The sequence below is a fragment of the Pseudophryne corroboree genome, chromosome 1 (genome assembly GCF_028390025.1).
Source record: "Pseudophryne corroboree isolate aPseCor3 chromosome 1, aPseCor3.hap2, whole genome shotgun sequence".
Classification (NCBI taxonomy): Eukaryota; Metazoa; Chordata; class Amphibia; order Anura; family Myobatrachidae; genus Pseudophryne; species Pseudophryne corroboree.
The window spans coordinates 511956567-511981949 of NC_086444.1; the positions used below are offsets into that span (position 1 = coordinate 511956567).

Consider the following 25383-nt stretch of genomic DNA (forward strand, 5'->3'; position numbering starts at 1 on the left):
TTAGGGAACAAACTCTAGACACTTGGATTCCAACCGTGAACATGGAAAACAAAACTTACTTTTATTGTAACGCCAACTAGAAACCTCTTTAAAATGAATGGAAAAGCAATTCATATCTAGTTTTTAAATTAACAGTTTTAATAGCAACATTGTCATTGTAACTATAGATAGGTTATTTCATTATATACATCTTTTCAAAAAGCAGTGGCTTCATGTGTCAGGATGGCCGAGCGGTCTAAGGAGCTGCGTTCAGGTCGCAGTCTCCTCTGGAGGCGTGGTTTCAAATCCCACTTCTGACAGTGTTAGTCATTTTCTTCTTTGCTCTACAGTTTCTATTTCTTGTTACTTGTGAGAAGATTGACTTTAGAATTAGACAAACACTCACTGCAAATCTCTTTCAATTTATAACATAAAAAATGCATCAATTATTTCATTATTTCCCATGTTGCAATAAAAGATCAGATTGTATTCTTCCTGGATAAAAGAGCTTGAAACCAACCACATATGTGTATATCATATTATTTTTAATATTTTATCCACAATTCTTTATTTACAGAGGTAGCAAAATAAAATATCTCACAAATTCAGAATGAGGGCTCCATATCTTTGGCTTAAGAAAACTGCTCTTCTCAGCCAATGGTCATGAACAGAAACCCCACTGGGGTCCACTAAATTGGCATCCAATCAAACCCATGAGCTAAATTAAGTAGCCAGTTTGTGCAAGATTCACAAATTTCATTTCATTGCTGAGTTAAAATCCATTAGGGAACAAACTCTAGACACTTGGATTCCAACCGTGAACATGGAAAACAAAACTTACTTTTATTGTAACGCCAACTAGAAACCTCTTTAAAATGAATGGAAAAGCAATTCATATCTAGTTTTTAAATTAACAGTTTTAATAGCAACATTGTCATTGTAACTATAGATAGGTTATTTCATAATATACATATTTTCAAAAAGCAGTGGTTTCATGTGTCAGGATGGCCGAGCGGTCTAAGGCGCTGCGTTCAGGTCGCAGTCTCCTCTGGAGGCGTGGGTTCAAATCCCACTTCTGACAGTGTTATTCATTTTCTTCTTTGCTCTACAGTTTCTATTTCTTGTTACTTGTGAAAAGATTGACTTTAGAATTAGACAAACACTCACTGCAAATCTCTTTCAATTTATAACATAAAAAATGCATCAATTATTTCATTATTTCCCATGTTGCAATAAAAGATCAGATTGTATTCTTCCTGGATAAAAGAGCTTGAAACCAACCACATATGTGTATATCATATTATTTTTATTATTTTATCCACAATTCTTTATTTACAGAGGTAGCAAAATAAAATATCTCACAAATTCAGAATGAGGGCTCCATATCTTTGGCTTAAGAAAACTGCTCTTCTCAGCCAATGGTCATGAACAGAAACCCCACTGGGGTCCACTACAATGGCATCCAATCAAACCCATGAGCTAAATTAAGTAGCCAGTTTGTGCAAGATTCACAAATTTCATTTCATTGCTGAGTTAAAATCCATTAGAGAACAAACTCTAGACACTTGGATTCCAACCCTGAACATGGAAAACAAAACTTACTTTTATTGTAACGCCAACTAGAAACCTCTTTAAAATGAATGGAAAAGCAATTCATATTTATTTTTTAAATTAACAGTTTTAATAGCAACATTGTCATTGTAACTATAGATAGGTTATTTCATAATATACATCTTTTCAAAAAGCAGTGGTTTCATGTGTCAGGATGGCCGAGCGGTCTAAGGCGCTGAGTGGCCTGGGTTCAAATCCCACTTCTGACAATGTTATTCATTTTCTTCTTTGCTCTACAGTTTCTATTTCTTGTTACTTGTGAAAAGATTGGCTTTAGAATTAGACAAACACTCACTGCAAATCTCTTTCAATTTACAACATAAAAAATGCATCAATTATTTCATTATTTCCCATGTTGCAATAGAAGATCAGATTGTATTCTCTCTGGATAAAAGAGCTTGAAACCAACCACATATGTGTATATCATATTATTTTTATTATTTGATCCACAATTCTTTATTTACAGAGGTAGCAAAATAAAATATCTCACAAATTCAGAATGAGGGCTCCATATCTTTGGCTTAAGAAAACTGCTCTTCTCAGCCAATGGTCATGAACAGAAACCCCACTGGGGTCCACCACAATGGCATCCAATCAAACCCATGAGCTAAATTAAGTAGCCAGTTTGTGCAAGATTCACAAATTTAATTTCATTGCTGAGTTAAAATCCATTAGAGAACAAACTCTAGACACTTGGATTCCAACCCTGAACATGGAAAACAAAACTTACTTTTATTGTAACGCCAACTAGAAACCTCTTTAAAATGAATGGAAAAGCAATTCATATCTAGTTTTTAAATTAACAGTTTTAATAGCTACATTGTCATTGTAACTATAGATAGGTTATTTCATAATATACATCTTTTCAAAAAGCAGTGGTTTCATGTGTCAGGATGGCCGAGCGGTCTAAGGCGCTGCGTTCAGGTCGCAGTCTCCTCTGGAGACGTGGGTTCAAATCCCACTTCTGACAGTGTTATTCATTTTCTTCTTTGCTCTACAGTTTCTATTTCTTGTTACTTGTGAAAAGATTGACTTTAGAATTAGACTTACACTCACTGCAAATCTCTTTCAATTTACAACATAAAAAATGCATCAATTATTTCATTATTTCCCATGTTGCAATAAAAGATCAGATTGTATTCTCCCTGGATAAAAGAGCTTGAAACCAACCACATATGTGTATATCATATTATTTTTATTATTTGATCCACAATTCTTTATTTACAGAGGTAGCAAAATAAAATATCTCACAAATTCAGAATGAGGGCTCCATATCTTTGGCTTAAGAAAACTGCTCTTCTCAGCCAATGGTCATGAACAGAAACCCCACTGGGGTCCACTACAATGGCATCCAATCAAACCCATGAGCTAAATTAAGTAGCCAGTTTGTGCAAGATTCACAAATTTCATTTCATTGCTGAGTTAAAATCCATTAGAGAACAAACTCTAGACACTTGGATTCCAACCCTGAACATGGAAAACAAAACTTACTTTTATTGTAACGCCAACTAGAAACCTCTTTAAAATGAATGGAAAAGCAATTCATATCTAGTTTTTAAATTAACAGTTTTAATAGCTACATTGTCATTGTAACTATAGATAGGTTATTTCATAATATACATCTTTTTAAAAAGGAGTGGTTTCATGTGTGAGGATGGCCGAGCGGTCTAAGGCGCTGCGTGGCCTGGGTTCAAATCCCACGTCTGACAATGTTATTCATTTTCTTCTTTGCTCTACAGTTTCTATTTCTTGTTACTTGTGAAAAGATTGGCTTTAGAATTAGACAAACACTCACTGCAAATCTCTTTCAATTTACAACATAAAATATGCATCAATTATTTCATTATTTCCCATGTTGCAATAAAAGATCAGATTGTATTCTCCCTGGATAAAAGAGCTTGAAACCAACCACATATGTGTATATCATATTATTTTTATTATTTGATCCACAATTCTTTATTTACAGAGGTAGCAAAATAAAATATCTCACAAATTCAGAATGAGGGCTCCATATCTTTGGCTTAAGAAAACTGCTCTTCTCAGCCAATGGTCATGAACAAAAACCCCACTGGGGTCCACTACAATGGCATCCAATCGAACCCATGAGCTAAATTAAATAACCAGTTTGTGCAAGATTCACAAATTTCATTTCATTGCTGAGTTAAAATCCATTAGAGAACAAACTCTAGATACTTGGATTCCAACCCTGAACATGGAAAACAAAACTTACTTTTATTGTAACGCTAACTAGAAACCTCTTTAAAATGAATGGAAAAGCAATTCATATTTAGTTTTTAAATTAACAGTTTTAATAGCAACATTGTCATTGTAAGTATAGATAGGTTATTTCATAATATACATCTTTTCAAAAAGTAGCGGTTTCATGTGTCAGGATGGCCGAGTGGTCTAAGGCGCTGCGTTCAGGTCGCAGTCTCCTCTGGAGGTGTGGGTTCAAATCCCACTTCTGACAATGTTATTCATTTTCTTCTTTGCTCTACAGTTTCTATTTCTTGTTACTTGTGAAAAGATTGACTTTAGAATTAGACTTACACTCACTGCAAATCTCTTTCAATTTACAACATAAAAAATGCATCAATTATTTCATTATTTCCCATGTTGCAATAAAAGATCAGATTGTATTCTCCCTGGATAAAAGAGCTTGAAACCAACCACATATGTGTATATCATATTATTTTTATTATTTGATCCACAATTCTTTATTTACAGAGGTAGCAAAATAAAATATCTCACAAATTCAGAATGAGGGCTCCATATCTTTGGCTTAAGAAAACTGCTTTTCTCAGCCAATGGTCATGAACAGAAACCCCACTGGGGTCCACTAAATTGGCATCCAATCAAACCCATGAGCTAAATTAAGTAGCCAGTTTGTGCAAGATTCACAAATTTCATTTCATTGCTGAGTTAAAATCCATTAGGGAACAAACTCTAGACACTTGGATTCCAACCGTGAACATGGAAAACAAAACTTACTTTTATTGTAACGCCAACTAGAAACCTCTTTAAAATGAATGGAAAAGCAATTCATATCTAGTTTTTAAATTAACAGTTTTAATAGCAACATTGTCATTGTAACTATAGATAGGTTATTTCATAATATACATCTTTTCAAAAAGCAGTGGTTTCATGTGTCAGGATGGCCGAGCGGTCTAAGGCGCTGAGTGGCCTGGGTTCAAATCCCACTACTGACAATGTTATGCATTTTCTTCTTTGCTCTACAGTTTCTATTTCTTGTTACTTGTGAAAAGATTGGCTTTAGAATTAGACAAACACTCACTGCAAATCTCTTTCAATTTACAACATAAAAAATGCATCAATTATTTCATTATTTCCCATGTTGCAATAAAAGATCAGATTGTATTCTCCCTGGATAAAAGAGCTTGAAACCAACCACATATGTGTATATCATATTATTTTTATTATTTGATCCACAATTCTTTATTTACAGAGGTAGCAAAATAAAATATCTCACAAATTCAGAATGAGGGCTCCATATCTTTGGCTTAAGAAAACTGCTCTTCTCAGCCAATGGTCATGAACAGAAACCCCACTGGGGTCCACTACAATGGCATCCAATCAAACCCATGAGCTAAATTAAGCAGCCAGTTTGTGCAAGATTCACAAATTTCATTTCATTGCTGAGTTAAAATCCATTAGAGAACAAACTCTAGACACTTGAATTCCAACCCTGAACATGGAAAACAAAACTTACTTTTATTGTAACGCCAACTAGAAACCTCTTTAAAATTAATGGAAAAGCAATTCATATCTAGTTTTTAAATTAACAGTTTTAATAGCTACATTGTCATTGTAACTATAGATAGGCTATTTCATAATATACATCTTTTTAAAAAGGAGTGGTTTCATGTGTGAGGATGGCCGAGTGGTCTAAGGCGCTGCGTGGCCTGGGTTCAAATCCCACTTCTGACAATGTTATTCATTTTCTTCTTTGCTCTACAGTTTCTATTTCTTGTTACTTGTGAAAAGATTGGCTTTAGAATTAGACAAACACTCACTGCAAATCTCTTTCAATTTACAACATAAAAAATGCATCAATTATTTCATTATTTCCCATGTTGCAATAAAAGATCAGATTGTATTCTCCCTGGATAAAAGAGCTTGAAACCAACCACATATGTGTATATCATATTATTTTTATTATTTGATCCACAATTCTTTATTTACAGAGGAAGCAAAATAAAATATCTCACAAATTCAGAATGAGGGCTCCATATCTTTGGCTTAAGAAAACTGCTCTTCTCAGCCAATGGTCATGAACAAAAACCCCACTGGGGTCCACTACAATGGCATCCAATCGAACCCATGAGCTAAATTAAATAACCAGTTTGTGGAAGATTCACAAATTTCATTTCATTGCTGAGTTAAAATCCATTAGAGAACAAACTCTAGACACTTGGATTCCAACCCTGAACATGGAAAACAAAACTTACTTTTATTGTAACGCTAACTAGAAACCTCTTTAAAATGAATGGAAAAGCAATTCATATTTAGTTTTTAAATTAACAGTTTTAATAGCAACATTGTCATTGTAAGTATAGATAGGTTATTTCATAATATACATCTTTTCAAAAAGTAGCGGTTTCATGTGTCAGGATGGCCGAGCGGTCTAAGGCGCTGCGTTCAGGTCGCAGTTTCCTCTGGAGGCGTGGGTTCAAATCCCACTTCTGACAATGTTATTCATTTTCTTCTTTGCTCTACAGTTTCTATTTCTTGTTACTTGTGAAAAGATTGACTTTAGAATTAGACTTACACTCACTGCAAATCTCTTTCAATTTACAACATAAAAAATGCTTCAATTATTTCATTATTTCCCATGTTGCAATAAAAGATCAGATTGTATTCTCCCTGGATAAAAGAGCTTGAAACCAACCACATATGTGTATATCATATTATTTTTATTATTTGATCCACAATTCTTTATTTACAGAGGTAGCAAAATAAAATATCTCACAAATTCAGAATGAGGGCTCCATATCTTTGGCTTAAGAAAACTGCTCTTCTCAGCCAATGGTCATGAACAGAAACCCCACTGGGGTCCACTAAATTGGCATCCAATCAAACCCATGAGCTAAATTAAGTAGCCAGTTTGTGCAAGATTCACAAATTTCATTTCATTGCTGAGTTAAAATCCATTAGGGAACAAACTCTAGACACTTGGATTCCAACCGTGAACATGGAAAACAAAACTTACTTTTATTGTAACGCCAACTAGAAACCTCTTTAAAATGAATGGAAAAGCAATTCATATCTAGTTTTTAAATTAACAGTTTTAATAGCAACATTGTCATTGTAAGTATAGATAGGTTATTTCATAATATACATCTTTTCAAAAAGTAGCGGTTTCATGTGTCAGGATGGCCGAGCGGTCTAAGGCGCTGCGTTCAGGTCGCAGTTTCCTCTGGAGGCGTGGGTTCAAATCCCACTTCTGACAATGTTATTCATTTTCTTCTTTGCTCTACAGTTTCTATTTCTTGTTACTTGTGAAAAGATTGACTTTAGAATTAGACTTACACTCACTGCAAATCTCTTTCAATTTACAACATAAAAAATGCTTCAATTATTTCATTATTTCCCATGTTGCAATAAAAGATCAGATTGTATTCTCCCTGGATAAAAGAGCTTGAAACCAACCACATATGTGTATATCATATTATTTTTATTATTTGATCCACAATTCTTTATTTACAGAGGTAGCAAAATAAAATATCTCACAAATTCAGAATGAGGGCTCCATATCTTTGGCTTAAGAAAACTGCTCTTCTCAGCCAATGGTCATGAACAGAAACCCCACTGGGGTCCACTAAATTGGCATCCAATCAAACCCATGAGCTAAATTAAGTAGCCAGTTTGTGCAAGATTCACAAATTTCATTTCATTGCTGAGTTAAAATCCATTAGGGAACAAACTCTAGACACTTGGATTCCAACCGTGAACATGGAAAACAAAACTTACTTTTATTGTAACGCCAACTAGAAACCTCTTTAAAATGAATGGAAAAGCAATTCATATCTAGTTTTTAAATTAACAGTTTTAATAGCAACATTGTCATTGTAACTATAGATAGGTTATTTCATAATATACATCTTTTCAAAAAGCAGTGGTTTCATGTGTCAGGATGGCCGAGCGGTCTAAGGAGCTGCGTTCAGGTCGCAGTCTCCTCTGGAGGCGTGGGTTCAAATCCCACTTCTGACAGTGTTATTCATTTTCTTCTTTGCTCTACAGTTTCTATTTCTTGTTACTTGTGAAAAGATTGACTTTAGAATTAGACAAACACTCACTGCAAATCTCTTTCAATTTATAACATAAAAAATGCATCAATTATTTCATTATTTCCCATGTTGCAATAAAAGATCAGATTGTATTCTTCCTGGATAAAAGAGCTTGAAACCAACCACATATGTGTATATCATATTATTTTTATTATTTTATCCACAATTCTTTATTTACAGAGGTAGCAAAATAAAATATCTCACAAATTCAGAATGAGGGCTCCATATCTTTGGCTTAAGAAAACTGCTCTTCTCAGCCAATGGTCATGAACAGAAACCCCACTGGGGTCCACTACAATGGCATCCAATCAAACCCATGAGCTAAATTAAGTAGCCAGTTTGTGCAAGATTCACAAATTTCATTTCATTGCTGAGTTAAAATCCATTAGAGAACAAACTCTAGACACTTGGATTCCAACCCTGAACATGGAAAACAAAACTTACTTTTATTGTAACGCCAACTAGAAACCTCTTTAAAATGAATGGAAAAGCAATTCATATTTATTTTTTAAATTAACAGTTTTAATAGCAACATTGTCATTGTAACTATAGATAGGTTATTTCATAATATACATCTTTTCAAAAAGCAGTGGTTTCATGTGTCAGGATGGCCGAGCGGTCTAAGGCGCTGAGTGGCCTGGGTTCAAATCCCACTTCTGACAATGTTATTCATTTTCTTCTTTGCTCTACATTTTCTATTTCTTGTTACTTGTGAAAAGATTGGCTTTAGAATTAGACTTACACTCACTGCAAATCTCTTTCAATTTACAACATAAAAAATGCATCAATTATTTCATTATTTCCCATGTTGCAATAAAAGATCAGATTGTATTCTCCCTGGATAAAAGAGCTTGAAACCAACCACATATGTGTATATCATATTATTTTTATTATTTGATCCACAATTCTTTATTTACAGAGGTAGCAAAATAAAATATCTCACAAATTCAGAATGAGGGCTCCATATCTCTGGCTTAAGAAAACTGCTCTTCTCAGCCAATGGTCATGAACAGAAACCCCACTGGGGTCCACTAAATTGGCATCCAATCAAACCCATGAGCTAAATTAAGTAGCCAGTTTGTGCAAGATTCACAAATTTCATTTCATTGCTGAGTTAAAATCCATTAGGGAACAAACTCTAGACACTTGGATTCCAACCCTGAACATGGAAAACAAAACTTACTTTTATTGTAACGCCAACTAGAAACCTCTTTAAAATGAATGGAAAAGCAATTCATATCTAGTTTTTAAATTAACAGTTTTAATAGCAACATTGTCATTGTAACTATAGATAGGTTATTTCATAATATACATATTTTCAAAAAGCAGTGGTTTCATGTGTCAGGATGGCCGAGCGGTCTAAGGCGCTGCGTTCAGGTCGCAGTCTCCTCTGGAGGCGTGGGTTCAAATCCCACTTCTGACAGTGTTATTCATTTTCTTCTTTGCTCTACAGTTTCTATTTCTTGTTACTTGTGAAAAGATTGACTTTAGAATTAGACAAACACTCACTGCAAATCTCTTTCAATTTATAACATAAAAAATGCATCAATTATTTCATTATTTCCCATGTTGCAATAAAAGATCAGATTGTATTCTTCCTGGATAAAAGAGCTTGAAACCAACCACATATGTGTATATCATATTATTTTTATTATTTTATCCACAATTCTTTATTTACAGAGGTAGCAAAATAAAATATCTCACAAATTCAGAATGAGGGCTCCATATCTTTGGCTTAAGAAAACTGCTCTTCTCAGCCAATGGTCATGAACAGAAACCCCACTGGGGTCCACTACAATGGCATCCAATCAAACCCATGAGCTAAATTAAGTAGCCAGTTTGTGCAAGATTCACAAATTTCATTTCATTGCTGAGTTAAAATCCATTAGAGAACAAACTCTAGACACTTGGATTCCAACCCTGAACATGGAAAACAAAACTTACTTTTATTGTAACGCCAACTAGAAACCTCTTTAAAATGAATGGAAAAGCAATTCATATTTATTTTTTAAATTAACAGTTTTAATAGCAACATTGTCATTGTAACTATAGATAGGTTATTTCATAATATACATCTTTTCAAAAAGCAGTGGTTTCATGTGTCAGGATGGCCGAGCGGTCTAAGGCGCTGAGTGGCCTGGGTACAAATCCCACTTCTGACAATGTTATTCATTTTCTTCTTTGCTCTACAGTTTCTATTTCTTGTTACTTGTGAAAAGATTGGCTTTAGAATTAGACTTACACTCACTGCAAATCTCTTTCAATTTACAACATAAAAAATGCATCAATTATTTCATTATTTCCCATGTTGCAATAAAAGATCAGATTGTATTCTCCCTGGATAAAAGAGCTTGAAACCAACCACATATGTGTATATCATATTATTTTTATTATTTGATCCACAATTCTTTATTTACAGAGGTAGCAAAATAAAATATCTCACAAATTCAGAATGAGGGCTCCATATCTTTGGCTTAAGAAAACTGCTCTTCTCAGCCAATGGTCATGAACAGAAACCCCATTTGGGTCCACTACAATGGCATCCAATTGAACCCATGAGCTAAATTAAATAACCAGTTTGTGCAAGATTCACAAATTTAATTTCATTGCTGAGTTAAAATCCATTAGAGAACAAACTCTAGACACTTGGATTCCAACCCTGAACATGGAAAACAAAACATACTTTTATTGTAACGCCAACTAGAAACCTCTTTAAAATGAATGAAAAAGCAATTCATATTTAGTTTTTAAATTAACAGTTTTAATAGCAACATTGTCATTGTAACTATAGATAGGTTATTTCATAATATACATCTTTTAAAAAAGTAGTTGTTTCATGTGTCAGGATGGCCGAGCGGTCTAAGGCGCTACGTTAAGGTCGCAGTCTCCTCTGGAGGCGTGGGTTCAAATCCCACTTCTGACAATGCTTTTCATTTTCTTCTTTGCTCTACAGTTTCTATTTCTTGTTACTTGTGAAAAGATTGACTTTAGAATTAGACTTACACTCACTGCAAATCTCTTTCAATTTACAACATAAAAAATGCATCAATTATTTCATTATTTCCCATGTTGCAATAGAAGATCAGATTGTATTCTCTCTGGATAAAAGAGCTTGAAACCAACCACATATGTGTATATCATATTATTTTTATTATTTGATCCACAATTCTTTATTTACAGAGGTAGCAAAATAAAATATCTCACAAATTCAGAATGAGGGCTCCATATCTTTGGCTTAAGAAAACTGCTCTTCTCAGCCAATGGTCATGAACAGAAACCCCACTGGGGTCCACTACAATGGCATCCAATCAAACCCATGAGCTAAATTAAGTAGCCAGTTTGTGCAAGATTCACAAATTTAATTTCATTGCTGAGTTAAAATCCATTAGAGAACAAACTCTAGACACTTGGATTCCAACCCTGAACATGGAAAACAAAACTTACTTTTATTGTAACGCCAACTAGAAACCTCTTTAAAATGAATGGAAAAGCAATTCATATCTAGTTTTTAAATTAACAGTTTTAATAGCTACATTGTCATTGTAACTATAGATAGGTTATTTCATAATATACATCTTTTCAAAAAGCAGTGGTTTCGTGTGTCAGGATGGCCGAGCGGTTTAAGGCGCTGCGTTCAGGTCGCAGTCTCCTCTGGAGGCGTGGGTTCAAATCCCACTTCTGACAATGTTATTCATTTCTTCTTTGCTCTACAGTTTCTATTTCTTGTTACTTGTGAAAAGATTGACTTTAGAATTAGACAAACACTCACTGCAAATCTCTTTCAATTTACAACATAAAAAATGCATCAATTATTTCATTATTTCCCATGTTGCAATAAAAGATCAGATTGTATTCTCCCTGGATAAAAGAGCTTGAAACCAACCACATATGTGTATATCATATTATTTTTATTATTTGATCCACAATTCTTTATTTACAGAGGTAGCAAAATAAAATATCTCACAAATTCAGAATGAGGGCTCCATATCTTTGGCTTAAGAAAACTGCTCTTCTCAGCCAATGGTCATGAACAAAAACCCCACTGGGGTCCACTACAATGGCATCCAATCAAACCCATGAGCTAAATTAAATAACCAGTTTGTGCAAGATTCACAAATTTCATTTCATTGCTGAGTTAAAATCCATTAGAGAACAAACTCTAGACACTTGGATTCCAACCCTGAACATGGAAAACAAAACTTACTTTTATTGTAACGCTAACTAGAAACCTCTTTAAAATGAATGGAAAAGCAATTCATATTTAGTTTTTAAATTAACAGTTTTAATAGCAACATTGTCATTGTAAGTATAGATAGGTTATTTCATAATATACATCTTTTCAAAAAGTAGCAGTTTCATGTGTCAGGATGGCCGAGCGGTCTAAGGCGCTACGTTCAGGTCGCAGTCTCCTCTCGAGGCGTGGGTTCAAATCCCACTTCTGACGATGTTATTCATTTTCTTCTTTGCTCTACAGTTTCTATTTCTTGTTACTTGTGAAAAGATTGACTTTAGAATTAGACTTACACTCACTGCAAATCTCTTTCAATTTACAACATAAAAAATGCATCAATTATTTCATTATTTCCCATGTTGCAATAAAAGATCAGACTGTATTCTCCCTGGATAAAAGAGCTTGAAACCAACCACATATGTGTATATCATATTATTTTTATTATTTGATCCACAATTCTTTATTTACAGAGGTAGCAAAATAAAATATCTCACAAATTCAGAATGAGGGCTCCATATCTTTGGCTTAAGAAAACTGCTCTTCTCAGCCAATGGTCATGAACAGAAACCCCACTGGGGTCCACTAAATTGGCATCCAATCAAACCCATGAGCTAAATTAAGTAGCCAGTTTGTGCAAGATTCACAAATTTAATTTCATTGCTGAGTTAAAATCCATTAGGGAACAAACTCTAGACACTTGGATTCCAACCGTGAACATGGAAAACAAAACTTACTTTTATTGTAACGCCAACTAGAAACCTCTTTAAAATGAATGGAAAAGCAATTCATATTTATTTTTTAAATTAACAGTTTTAATAGCAACATTGTCATTGTAACTATAGATAGGTTATTTCATAATATACATCTTTTCAAAAAGCAGTGGTTTCATGTGTCAGGATGGCCGAGCGGTCTAAGGCGCTGAGTGGCCTGGGTTCAAATCCCACTTCTGACAATGTTATTCATTTTCTTCTTTGCTCTACAGTTTCTATTTCTTGTTACTTGTGAAAAGATTGACTTTAGAATTAGACTTACACTCACTGCAAATCTCTTTCAATTTACAACATAAAAAATGCATCAATTATTTCATTATTTCCCATGTTGCAATAGAAGATCAGATTGTATTCTCTCTGGATAAAAGAGCTTGAAACCAACCACATATGTGTATATCATATTATTTTTATTATTTGATCCACAATTCTTTATTTACAGAGGTAACAAAATAAAATATCTCACAAATTCAGAATGAGGGCTCCATATCTTTGGCTTAAGAAAACTGCTCTTCTCAGCCAATGGTCATGAACAGAAACCCCACTGGGGTCCACTACAATGGCATCCAATCAAACCCATGAGCTAAATTAAGTAGCCAGTTTGTGCAAGATTCACAAATTTTATTTCATTGCTGAGTTAAAATCCATTAGAGAACAAACTCTAGACCAGGCTTTTTCAACCAGTGTGCCGTGGCACATTAGTGTGCCGCGACCAGTTGCAAGGTGTGCCGCGGAGCCAGAGCAGCTTCCTGCACCTTCAGAGTGAACTGTTGGCCCGGGCTCTTCTTAGAGGATCAGTCGTGCTCTGGGCGTGACCTATGCCTTGAAGATACAGCGGTGTGATATCATAGGTCACGGCTGCCGTGTCTCACCACCTAGCCAGCCCACCTGCCTGCATACACATCTTGCAATTCCCGCATGTATACACGGCTTTCCTTGCCAACCCACATCAACACCTGCCCCACCGCCCGCTGCTCAGTATTCGCAGCAATCCACTATGAACAACCCCCTCCACTGAGGGACAGGTAGGAGGACAGCTGACCGGTAGGGGATAATATTTGTTATTTTATTTCTCCTGTGGGGAACAATAGGATTTATGTGGGGATAATAAGGATTTATGGGGGGAACAATGTGAATAAATCATGTGGGGAGCAACATGATTTATGTTGTGAGCAATGTGATTGTTTTTTCTGTGTAGGCCAATGTATGTGTGGAATTTTTTTTACTGTGACGGCCAATGTGTGTTTTTTGTTTTTTTCTGTGGGGAACTGATGGTGTGCCTTGGCAATTTAAAAATATTTTTCGGTGTGCCACGAGTAAAAAAAGGTTGAAAATCACTGCTCTAGACACTTGGATTCCAACCCTGAACATGGAAAACAAAACTTACTTTTATTGTAACGCCAACTAGAAACCTCTTTAAAATGAATGGAAAAGCAATTCATATCTAGTTTTTAAATTAACAGTTTTAATAGCTACATTGTCATTGTAACTATAGATAGGTTATTTCATAATATACATCTTTTCAAAAAGGAGTGGTTTCATGTGTCAGGATGGCCGAGCGGTCTAAGGCGCTGCGTTCAGGTCGCAGTCTCCTCTGGAGGCGTGGGTTCAAATCCCACTTCTGACAATGTTATTCATTTTCTTCTTTGCTCTACAGTTTCTATTTCTTGTTACTTGTGAAAAGATTGGCTTTAGAATTAGACAAACACTCACTGCAAATCTCTTTCAATTTACAACATAAAAAATGCATCAATTATTTCATTATTTCCCATGTTGCAATAAAAGATCAGATTGTATTCTCCCTGGATAAAAGAGCTTGAAACCAACCACATATGTGTATATCATATTATTTTTATTATTTGATCCACAATTCTTTATTTACAGAGGTAGCAAAATAAAATATCTCACAAATTCAGAATGAGGGCTCCATATCTTTGGCTTAAGAAAACTGCTCTTCTCAGCCAATGGTCATGAACAGAAACCCCACTTGGGTCCACTACAATGGCATCCAATCGAACCCATGAGCTAAATTAAATAACCAGTTTGTGCAAGATTCACAAATTTAATTTCATTGCTGAGTTAAAATCCATTAGAGAACAAACTCTAGACACTTGGATTCCCACCCTGAACATGGAAAACAAAACATACTTTTATTGTAACGCCAACTAGAAACCTCTTTAAAATGAATGAAAAAGCAATTCATATTTAGTTTTTAAATTAACAGTTTTAATAGCAACATTGTCATTGTAACTATAGATAGGTTATTTCATAATATACATCTTTTAAAAAAGTAGTTGTTTCATGTGTCAGGATGGCCGAGCGGTCTAAGGCGCTACGTTAAGGTTGCAGTCTCCTCTGGAGGCATGGGTTCAAATCCCACTTCTGACAATGTTATTCATTTTCTTCTTTGCTCTACAGTTTCTATTTTTTTGTTACTTGTGAAAAGATTGACTTTAGAATTAGACTTACACTCACTGCAAATCTCTTTCAATTTACAACATAAAAAAATGCATCAATTATTTCATTATTTCCCATGTTGCAATAGAAGATCAGATTGTATTCTCTCTGGATAAAAGAGCTTGAAACCAACCACATATGTGTATATCATATTATTTTTATTATTTGATCCACAATTCTTTATTTACAGAGGTAGCAAAATAAAATATCTCACAAATTCAGAATGAGGGCTCCATATCTTTGGCTTAAGAAAACTGCTCTTCTCAGCCAATGGTCATGAACAGAAACCCCACTGGGGTCCACTACAATGGCATCCAATCAAACCCATGAGCTAAATTAAGTAGCCAGTTTGTGCAAGATTCACAAATTTAATTTCATTGCTGAGTTAAAATCCATTAGAGAACAAACTCTAGACACTTGGATTCCAACCCTGAACATGGAAAACAAAACTTACTTTTATTGTAACGCCAACTAGAAACCTCTTTAAAATGAATGGAAAAGCAATTCATATCTAGTTTTTAAATTAACAGTTTTAATAGCTACATTGTCATTGTAACTATAGATAGGTTATTTCATAATATACATCTTTTCAAAAAGCAGTGGTTTCATGTGTCAGGATGGCCGAGCGGTCTAAGGCGCTGCGTTCAGGTCGCAGTCTCCTCTGGAGGCGTGGGTTCAAATCCCACTTCTGACAGTGTTATTTATTTTCTTCTTTGCTCTACAGTTTCTATTTCTTGTTACTTGTGAAAAGATTGACTTTAGAATTAGACAAACACTCACTGCAAATCTCTTTCAATTTACAACATAAAAAATGCATCAATTATTTCATTATTTCCCATGTTGCAATAAAAGATCAGATTGTATTCTTCCTGGATAAAAGAGCTTGAAACCAACCACATATGTGTATATCATATTATTTTTATTATTTTATCCACAATTCTTTATTTACAGAGGTAGCAAAATAAAATATCTCACAAATTCAGAATGAGGGCTCCATATCTTTGGCTTAAGAAAACTGCTCTTCTCAGCCAATGGTCATGAACAGAAACCCCACTGGGGTCCACTACAATGGCATCCAATCAAACCCATGAGCTAAATTAAGTAGCCAGTTTGTGCAAGATTCACAAATTTCATTTCATTGCTGAGTTAAAATCCATTAGGGAACAAACTCTAGACACTTGGATTCCAACCCTGAACATGGAAAACAAAACTTACTTTTATTGTAACGCCAACTAGAAACCTCTTTAAAATGAATGGAAAAGCAATTCATATCTAGTTTTTAAATTACCAGTTTTAATAGCAACATTGTCATTGTAACTATAGATAGGTTATTTCATAATATACATCTTTTCAAAAAGCAGTGGTTTCATGTGTCAGGATGGCCGAGCGGTCTAAGGCGGTGCGTTCAGGTCGCAGTCTCCTCTGGAGGCGTGGGTTCAAATCCCACTTCTGACAATGTTATTCATTTTCTTCTTTGCTCTACAGTTTCTATTTCTTGTTACTTGTGAAAAGATTGACTTTAGAATTAAACAAACACTCACTGCAAATCTCTTTCAATTTACAACATAAAAAATGCATCAATTATTTCATTATTTCCCATGTTGCAATAAAAGATCAGATTGTATTCTTCTTGGATAAAAGAGCTTGAAACCAACCACATATGTGTATATCATATTATTTTTATTATTTGATCCACAATTCTTTATTTACAGAGGTAGCAAAATAAAATATCTCACAAATTCAGAATGAGGGCTCCATATCTTTGGCTTAAGAAAACTGCTCTTCTCAGCCAATGGTCATGAACAGAAACCCCACTTGGGTCCACTACAATGGCATCCAATCGAACCCATGAGCTAAATTAAATAACCAGTTTGTGCAAGATTCACAAATTTAATTTCATTGCTGAGTTAAAATCCATTAGAGAACAAACTCTAGACACTTGGATTCCCACCCTGAACATGGAAAACAAAACATACTTTTATTGTAACGCCAACTAGAAACCTCTTTAAAATGAATGAAAAAGCAATTCATATTTAGTTTTTAAATTAACAGTTTTAATAGCAACATTGTCATTGTAACTATAGATAGGTTATTTCATAATATACATCTTTTAAAAAAGTAGTTGTTTCATGTGTCAGGATGGCCGAGCGGTCTAAGGCGCTACGTTAAGGTTGCAGTCTCCTCTGGAGGCATGGGTTCAAATCCCACTTCTGACAATGTTATTCATTTTCTTCTTTGCTCTACAGTTTCTATTTTTTTGTTACTTGTGAAAAGATTGACTTTAGAATTAGACTTACACTCACTGCAAATCTCTTTCAATTTACAACATAAAAAAATGCATCAATTATTTCATTATTTCCCATGTTGCAATAGAAGATCAGATTGTATTCTCTCTGGATAAAAGAGCTTGAAACCAACCACATATGTGTATATCATATTATTTTTATTATTTGATCCACAATTCTTTATTTACAGAGGTAGCAAAATAAAATATCTCACAAATTCAGAATGAGGGCTCCATATCTTTGGCTTAAGAAAACTGCTCTTCTCAGCCAATGGTCATGAACAGAAACCCCACTGGGGTCCACTACAATGGCATCCAATCAAACCCATGAGCTAAATTAAGTAGCCAGTTTGTGCAAGATTCACAAATTTAATTTCATTGCTGAGTTAAAATCCATTAGAGAACAAACTCTAGACACTTGGATTCCAACCCTGAACATGGAAAACAAAACTTACTTTTATTGTAACGCCAACTAGAAACCTCTTTAAAATGAATGGAAAAGCAATTCATATCTAGTTTTTAAATTAACAGTTTTAATAGCTACATTGTCATTGTAACTATAGATAGGTTATTTCATAATATACATCTTTTCAAAAAGTAGTGGTTTCATGTGTCAGGATGGCCGAGCGGTCTAAGGTGCTGCGTTCAGGTCGCAGTCTACTCTGGAGGCGTGGGTTCAAATCCCACTTCTGACAGTGTTATTCATTTTCTTCTTTGCTCTACAGTTTCTATTTCTTGTTACTTGTGAAAAGATTGACTTTAGAATTAGACTTACACTCACTGCAAATCTCTTTCAATTTACAACATAAAAAATGCATCAATTATTTCATTATTTCCCATGTTGCAATAGAAGATCAGATTGTATTCTCTCTGGATAAAAGAGCTTGAAACCAACCACATATGTGTATATCATATTATTTTTATTATTTGATCCACAATTCTTTATTTACAGAGGTAGCAAATTAAAATATCTCACAAATTCAGAATGAGGGCTCCATATCTTTGGCTTAAGAAAACTGCTCTTCTCAGCCAATGGTCATGAACAGAAACCCCACTGGGGTCCACTACAATGGCATCCAATCAAACCCATGAGCTAAATTAAGTAGCCAGTTTGTGCAAGATTCACAAATTTAATTTCATTGCTGAGTTAAAATCCATTAGAGAACAAACTCTAGACACTTGGATTCCAACCCTGAACATGGAAAACAAAACTTACTTTTATTGTAACGCCAACTAGAAACCTCTTTAAAATGAATGGAAAAGCAATTCATATTTAGTTTTTAAATTAACAGTTTTAATAGCAACATTGTCATTGTAACTATAGATAGGTTATTTCATAATATACATCTTTTCAAAAAGCAGTGGTTTCATGTGTCAGGATGGCCGAGCGGTCTAAGGCACTGCGTTCAGGTCGCAGTCTCCTCTGGAGGCGTGGGTTCAAATCCCACTTCTGACAGTGTTATTTATTTTCTTCTTTGCTCTACAGTTTCTATTTCTTGTTACTTGTGAAAAGATTGACTTTAGAATTAGACTTACACTCACTGCAAATCTCTTTCAATTTACAACATAAAAAAATGCATCAATTATTTCATTATTTCCCATGTTGCAATAGAAGATCAGATTGTATTCTCTCTGGATAAAAGAGCTTGAAACCAACCACATATGTGTATATCATATTATTTTTATTATTTGATCCACAATTCTTTATTTACAGAGGTAGCAAAATAAAATATCTCACAAATTCAGAATGAGGGCTCCATATCTTTGGCTTAAGAAAACTGCTCTTCTCAGCCAATGGTCATGAACAGAAACCCCACTGGGGTCCACTACAATGGCATCCAATCAAACCCATGAGCTAAATTAAGTAGCCAGTTTGTGCAAGATTCACAAATTTAATTTCATTGCTGAGTTAAAATCCATTAGAGAACAAACTCTAGACACTTGGATTCCAACCCTGAACATGGAAAACAAAACTTACTTTTATTGTAACGCCAACTAGAAACCTCTTTAAAATGAATGGAAAAGCAATTCATATCTAGTTTTTAAATTAACAGTTTTAATAGCTACATTGTCATTGTAACTATAGATAGGTTATTTCATAATATACATCTTTTCAAAAAGTAGTGGTTTCATGTGTCAGGATGGCCGAGCGGTCTAAGGTGCTGCGTTCAGGTCGCAGTCTCCTCTGGAGGCGTGGGTTCAAATCCCACTTCTGACAGTGTTATTCATTTTCTTCTTTGCTCTACAGTTTCTATTTCTTGTTACTTGTGAAAAGATTGACTTTAGAATTAGACTTACACTCACTGCAAATCTCTTTCAATTTACAACATAAAAAATGCATCAATTATTTCATTATTTCCCATGTTGCAATAGAAGATCAGATTGTATTCTCTCTGGATAAAAGAGCTTGAAACCAACCACATATGTGTATATCATATTATTTTTATTATTTGATCCACAATTCTTTATTTACAGAGGTAGCAAAATAAAATATCTCACAAATTCAGAATGAGGGCTCCATATCTTTGGCTTAAGAAAACTGCTCTTCTCAGCCAATGGTCATGAACAGAAACCCCACTGGGGTCCACTACAATGGCATCCAATCAAACCCATGAGCTAAATTAAGTAGCCAGTTTGTGCAAGATTCACAAATTTAATTTCATTGCTGAGTTAAAATCCATTAGAGAACAAACTCTAGACACTTGGATTCCAACCCTGAACATGGAAAACAAAACTTACTTTTATTGTAACGCCAACTAGAAACCTCTTTAAAATGAATGGAAAAGCAATTCATATCTAGTTTTTAAATTAACAGTTTTAATAGCTACATTGTCATTGTAACTATAGATAGGTTATTTCATAATATACATCTTTTCAAAAAGCAGTGGTTTCATGTGTCAGGATGGCCGAGCGGTCTAAGGCACTGCGTTCAGGTCGCAGTCTCCTCTGGAGGCGTGGGTTCAAATCCCACTTCTGACAGTGTTATTTATTTTCTTCTTTGCTCTACAGTTTCTATTTCTTGTTACTTGTGAAAAGATTGACTTTAGAATTAGACAAACACTCACTGCAAATCTCTTTCAATTTACAACATAAAAAATGCATCAATTATTTCATTATTTCCCATGTTGCAATAAAAGATCAGATTGTATTCTTCCTGGATAAAAGAGCTTGAAACCAACCACATATGTGTATATCATATTATTTTTATTATTTTATCCACAATTCTTTATTTACAGAGGTAGCAAAATAAAATATCTCACAAATTCAGAATGAGGGCTCCATATCTTTGGCTTAAGAAAACTGCTCTTCTCAGCCAATGGTCATGAACAGAAACCCCACTGGGGTCCACTACAATGGCATCCAATCAAACCCATGAGCTAAATTAAGTAGCCAGTTTGTGCAAGATTCACAAATTTCATTTCATTGCTGAGTTAAAATCCATTAGGGAACAAACTCTAGACACTTGGATTCCAACCCTGAACATGGAAAACAAAACTTACTTTTATTGTAACGCCAACTAGAAACCTCTTTAAAATGAATGGAAAAGCAATTCATATCTAGTTTTTAAATTAACAGTTTTAATAGCAACATTGTCATTGTAACTATAGATAGGTTATTTCATAATATACATCTTTTCAAAAAGCAGTGGTTTCATGTGTCAGGATGGCCGAGCGGTCTAAGGCACTGCGTTCAGGTCGCAGTCTCCTCTGGAGGCGTGGGTTCAAATCCCACTTCTGACAATGTTATTCATTTTCTTCTTTGCTCTACAGTTTCTATTTCTTGTTACTTGTGAAAAGATTGACTTTAGAATTAAACAAACACTCACTGCAAATCTCTTTCAATTTACAACATAAAAAATGCATCAATTATTTCATTATTTCCCATGTTGCAATAAAAGATCAGATTGTATTCTTCTTGGATAAAAGAGCTTGAAACCAACCACATATGTGTATATCATATTATTTTTATTATTTGATCCACAATTCTTTATTTACAGAGGTAGCAAAATAAAATATCTCACAAATTCAGAATGAGGGCTCCATATCTTTGGCTTAAGAAAACTGCTCTTCTCAGCCAATGGTCATGAACAGAAACCCCACTGGGGTCCACTACAATGGCATCCAATCAAACCCATGAGCTAAATTAAGTAGCCAGTTTGTGCAAGATTCACAAATTTAATTTCATTGCTGAGTTAAAATCCATTAGAGAACAAACTCTAGACACTTGGATTCCAACCCTGAACATGGAAAACAAAACTTACTTTTATTGTAACGCCAACTAGAAACCTCTTTAAAATGAATGGAAAAGCAATTCATATCTAGTTTTTAAATTAACAGTTTTAATAGCTACATTGTCATTGTAACTATAGATAGGTTATTTCATAATATACATCTTTTCAAAAAGCAGTGGTTTCATGTGTCAGGATGGCCGAGCGGTCTAAGGCGCTGCGTTCAGGTCGCAGTCTCCTCTGGAGGCGTGGGTTCAATTCCCACTTCTGACAGTGTTATTTATTTTCTTCTTTGCTCTACAGTTTCTATTTCTTGTTACTTGTGAAAAGATTGACTTTAGAATTAGACAAACACTCACTGCAAATCTCTTTCAATTTACAACATAAAAAATGCATCAATTATTTCATTATTTCCCATGTTGCAATAAAAGATCAGATTGTATTCTTCCTGGATAAAAGAGCTTGAAACCAACCACATATGTGTATATCATATTATTTTTATTATTTTATCCACAATTCTTTATTTACAGAGGTAGCAAAATAAAATATCTCACAAATTCAGAATGAGGGCTCCATATCTTTGGCTTAAGAAAACTGCTCTTCTCAGCCAATGGTCATGAACAGAAACCCCACTGGGGTCCACTACAATGGCATCCAATCAAACCCATGAGCTAAATTAAGTAGCCAGTTTGTGCAAGATTCACAAATTTCATTTCATTGCTGAGTTAAAATCCATTAGGGAACAAACTCTAGACACTTGGATTCCAACCCTGAACATGGAAAACAAAACTTACTTTTATTGTAACGCCAACTAGAAACCTCTTTAAAATGAATGGAAAAGCAATTCATATCTAGTTTTTAAATTAACAGTTTTAATAGCAACATTGTCATTGTAACTATAGATAGGTTATTTCATAATATACATCTTTTCAAAAAGCAGTGGTTTCATGTGTCAGGATGGCCGAGCGGTCTAAGGCGCTGCGTTCAGGTCGCAGTCTACTCTGGAGGCGTGGGTTCAAATCCCACTTCTGACAATGTTATTCATTTTCTTCTTTGCTCTACAGTTTCTATTTCTTGTTACTTGTGAAAAGATTGACTTTAGAATTAAACAAACACTCACTGCAAATCTCTTTCAATTTACAACATAAAAAATGCATCAATTATTTCATTATTTCCCATGTTGCAATAAAAGATCAGATTGTATTCTTCTTGGATAAAAGAGCTTGAAACCAACCACATATGTGTATATCATATTATTTTTATTATTTGATCCACAATTCTTTATTTACAGAGGTAGCAAAATAAAATATCTCACAAATTCAGAATGAGGGCTCCATATCTTTGGCTTAAGAAAACTGCTCTTCTCAGCCAATGGTCATGAACAGAAACCCCACTGGGGTCCACTACAATGGCATCCAATCAAACCCATGAGCTAAATTAAGTAGCCAGTTTGTGCAAGATTCACAAATTTCATTTCATTGCTGAGTTAAAATCCATTAGAGAACAAACTCTAGACACTTGGATTCCAACCCTGAACATGGAAAACAAAACTTACTTTTATTGTAACGCCAACTAGAAACCTCTTTAAAATGAATGGAAAAGCAATTCATATTTATTTTTTAAATTAACAGTTTTAATAGCAACATTGTCATTGTAACTATAGATAGGTTATTTCATAATATACATCTTTTCAAAAAGCAGTGGTTTCATGTGTCAGGATGGCCGAGCGGTCTAAGGCGCTGAGTGGCCTGGGTTCAAATCCCACTTCTGACAATGTTATTCATTTTCTTCTTTGCTCTCCAGTTTCTATTTCTTGTTACTTGTGAAAAGATTGGCTTTAGAATTAGACAAACACTCACTGCAAATCTCTTTCAATTTACAACATAAAAAATGCATCAATTATTTCATTATTTCCCATGTTGCAATAAAAGATCAGATTGTATTCTCCCTGGATAAAAGAGCTTGAAACCAACCACATATGTGTATATCATATTATTTTTATTATTTGATCCACAATTCTTTATTTACAGAGGTAGCAAAATAAAATATCTCACAAATTCAGAATGAGGGCTCCATATCTTTGGCTTAAGAAAACTGCTCTTCTCAGCCAATGGTCATGAACAAAAACCCCACTGGGGTCCACTACAATGGCATCCAATCGAACCCATGAGCTAAATTAAATAACCAGTTTGTGCAAGATTCACAAATTTCATTTCATTGCTGAGTTAAAATCCATTAGAGAACAAACTCTAGACACTTGGATTCCAACCCTGAACATGGAAAACAAAACTTACTTTTATTGTAACGCCAACTAGAAACCTCTTTAAAATGAATGGAAAAGCAATTCATATCTAGTTTTTAAATTAACAGTTTTAATAGCAACATTGTCATTGTAACTATAGATAGGTTATTTCATAATATACATCTTTTCAAAAAGCAGTGGTTTCATGTGTCAGGATGGCGGAGCGGTCTAAGGCGCTGCGTTCAGGTCGCAGTCTCCTCTGGAGGCGTGGGTTCAAATCCCACTTCTGACAATGTTATTCATTTTCTTCTTTGCTCTACAGTTTCTATTTCTTGTTACTTGTGAAAAGATTGACTTTAGAATTAAACAAACACTCACTGCAAATCTCTTTCAATTTACAACATAAAAAATGCATCAATTATTTCATTATTTCCCATGTTGCAATAAAAGATCAGATTGTATTCTTCTTGGATAAAAGAGCTTGAAACCAACCACATATGTGTATATCATATTATTTTTATTATTTGATCCACAATTCTTTATTTACAGAGGTAGCAAAATAAAATATCTCACAAATTCAGAATGAGGGCTCCATATCTTTGGCTTAAGAAAACTGCTCTTCTCAGCCAATGGTCATGAACAGAAACCCCACTGGGGTCCACTACAATGGCATCCAATCAAACCCATGAGCTAAATTAAGTAGCCAGTTTGTGCAAGATTCACAAATTTCATTTCATTGCTGAGTTAAAATCCATTAGAGAACAAACTCTAGACACTTGGATTCCAACCCTGAACATGGAAAACAAAACTTACTTTTATTGTAACGCCAACTAGAAACCTCTTTAAAATGAATGGAAAAGCAATTCATATTTATTTTTTAAATTAACAGTTTTAATAGCAACATTGTCATTGTAACTATAGATAGGTTATTTCATAATATACATCTTTTCAAAAAGCAGTGGTTTCATGTGTCAGGATGGCCGAGCGGTCTAAGGCGCTGAGTGGCCTGGGTTCAAATCCCACTTCTGACAATGTTATTCATTTTCTTCTTTGCTCTCCAGTTTCTATTTCTTGTTACTTGTGAAAAGATTGGCTTTAGAATTAGACAAACACTCACTGCAAATCTCTTTCAATTTACAACATAAAAAATGCATCAATTATTTCATTATTTCCCATGTTGCAATAAAAGATCAGATTGTATTCTCCCTGGATAAAAGAGCTTGAAACCAACCACATATGTGTATATCATATTATTTTTATTATTTGATCCACAATT

At 34.4% G+C, this 25383-nt stretch overlaps 24 non-coding genes across 24 annotated transcripts; all 24 read left to right on the top strand.

Annotated features, from left to right (window-relative positions):
* The first annotated feature begins 216 nt into the window (after nt 1–216).
* TRNAL-CAG (transfer RNA leucine (anticodon CAG)) lies at nt 217–299 on the top strand. The gene has a single exon. It is a non-coding gene; the product is annotated as a tRNA-Leu (tRNA).
* Nucleotides 300–977: 678 nt separating this feature from the next.
* On the top strand, nt 978–1060 carry TRNAL-CAG (transfer RNA leucine (anticodon CAG)). Its single transcript has one exon. It is a non-coding gene; the product is annotated as a tRNA-Leu (tRNA).
* A 1417-nt stretch (nt 1061–2477) lies between these two features.
* Nucleotides 2478–2560, top strand: TRNAL-CAG (transfer RNA leucine (anticodon CAG)). The gene has a single exon. It is a non-coding gene; the product is annotated as a tRNA-Leu (tRNA).
* Nucleotides 2561–3977: 1417 nt separating this feature from the next.
* On the top strand, nt 3978–4060 carry TRNAL-CAG (transfer RNA leucine (anticodon CAG)). Its single transcript has one exon. It is a non-coding gene; the product is annotated as a tRNA-Leu (tRNA).
* A 2156-nt stretch (nt 4061–6216) lies between these two features.
* On the top strand, nt 6217–6299 carry TRNAL-CAG (transfer RNA leucine (anticodon CAG)). The gene has a single exon. It is a non-coding gene; the product is annotated as a tRNA-Leu (tRNA).
* Nucleotides 6300–6977: 678 nt separating this feature from the next.
* On the top strand, nt 6978–7060 carry TRNAL-CAG (transfer RNA leucine (anticodon CAG)). Its single transcript has one exon. It is a non-coding gene; the product is annotated as a tRNA-Leu (tRNA).
* A 678-nt stretch (nt 7061–7738) lies between these two features.
* On the top strand, nt 7739–7821 carry TRNAL-CAG (transfer RNA leucine (anticodon CAG)). The gene has a single exon. It is a non-coding gene; the product is annotated as a tRNA-Leu (tRNA).
* A 1417-nt stretch (nt 7822–9238) lies between these two features.
* On the top strand, nt 9239–9321 carry TRNAL-CAG (transfer RNA leucine (anticodon CAG)). The gene has a single exon. It is a non-coding gene; the product is annotated as a tRNA-Leu (tRNA).
* A 1417-nt stretch (nt 9322–10738) lies between these two features.
* On the top strand, nt 10739–10821 carry TRNAL-AAG (transfer RNA leucine (anticodon AAG)). Its single transcript has one exon. It is a non-coding gene; the product is annotated as a tRNA-Leu (tRNA).
* Nucleotides 10822–11499: 678 nt separating this feature from the next.
* Nucleotides 11500–11582, top strand: TRNAL-CAG (transfer RNA leucine (anticodon CAG)). The gene has a single exon. It is a non-coding gene; the product is annotated as a tRNA-Leu (tRNA).
* Nucleotides 11583–12259: 677 nt separating this feature from the next.
* On the top strand, nt 12260–12342 carry TRNAL-CAG (transfer RNA leucine (anticodon CAG)). Its single transcript has one exon. It is a non-coding gene; the product is annotated as a tRNA-Leu (tRNA).
* Nucleotides 12343–14440: 2098 nt separating this feature from the next.
* On the top strand, nt 14441–14523 carry TRNAL-CAG (transfer RNA leucine (anticodon CAG)). The gene has a single exon. It is a non-coding gene; the product is annotated as a tRNA-Leu (tRNA).
* Nucleotides 14524–15201: 678 nt separating this feature from the next.
* On the top strand, nt 15202–15284 carry TRNAL-AAG (transfer RNA leucine (anticodon AAG)). The gene has a single exon. It is a non-coding gene; the product is annotated as a tRNA-Leu (tRNA).
* Nucleotides 15285–15964: 680 nt separating this feature from the next.
* TRNAL-CAG (transfer RNA leucine (anticodon CAG)) lies at nt 15965–16047 on the top strand. The gene has a single exon. It is a non-coding gene; the product is annotated as a tRNA-Leu (tRNA).
* A 678-nt stretch (nt 16048–16725) lies between these two features.
* TRNAL-CAG (transfer RNA leucine (anticodon CAG)) lies at nt 16726–16808 on the top strand. Its single transcript has one exon. It is a non-coding gene; the product is annotated as a tRNA-Leu (tRNA).
* Nucleotides 16809–17486: 678 nt separating this feature from the next.
* Nucleotides 17487–17569, top strand: TRNAL-AAG (transfer RNA leucine (anticodon AAG)). The gene has a single exon. It is a non-coding gene; the product is annotated as a tRNA-Leu (tRNA).
* Nucleotides 17570–18249: 680 nt separating this feature from the next.
* Nucleotides 18250–18332, top strand: TRNAL-CAG (transfer RNA leucine (anticodon CAG)). The gene has a single exon. It is a non-coding gene; the product is annotated as a tRNA-Leu (tRNA).
* A 678-nt stretch (nt 18333–19010) lies between these two features.
* Nucleotides 19011–19093, top strand: TRNAL-CAG (transfer RNA leucine (anticodon CAG)). The gene has a single exon. It is a non-coding gene; the product is annotated as a tRNA-Leu (tRNA).
* Nucleotides 19094–19772: 679 nt separating this feature from the next.
* Nucleotides 19773–19855, top strand: TRNAL-CAG (transfer RNA leucine (anticodon CAG)). Its single transcript has one exon. It is a non-coding gene; the product is annotated as a tRNA-Leu (tRNA).
* A 678-nt stretch (nt 19856–20533) lies between these two features.
* TRNAL-CAG (transfer RNA leucine (anticodon CAG)) lies at nt 20534–20616 on the top strand. The gene has a single exon. It is a non-coding gene; the product is annotated as a tRNA-Leu (tRNA).
* Nucleotides 20617–21294: 678 nt separating this feature from the next.
* TRNAL-CAG (transfer RNA leucine (anticodon CAG)) lies at nt 21295–21377 on the top strand. The gene has a single exon. It is a non-coding gene; the product is annotated as a tRNA-Leu (tRNA).
* A 678-nt stretch (nt 21378–22055) lies between these two features.
* On the top strand, nt 22056–22138 carry TRNAL-CAG (transfer RNA leucine (anticodon CAG)). Its single transcript has one exon. It is a non-coding gene; the product is annotated as a tRNA-Leu (tRNA).
* Nucleotides 22139–22816: 678 nt separating this feature from the next.
* Nucleotides 22817–22899, top strand: TRNAL-CAG (transfer RNA leucine (anticodon CAG)). The gene has a single exon. It is a non-coding gene; the product is annotated as a tRNA-Leu (tRNA).
* Nucleotides 22900–24316: 1417 nt separating this feature from the next.
* On the top strand, nt 24317–24399 carry TRNAL-CAG (transfer RNA leucine (anticodon CAG)). Its single transcript has one exon. It is a non-coding gene; the product is annotated as a tRNA-Leu (tRNA).
* The last annotated feature ends 984 nt before the right edge of the window (nt 24400–25383 follow it).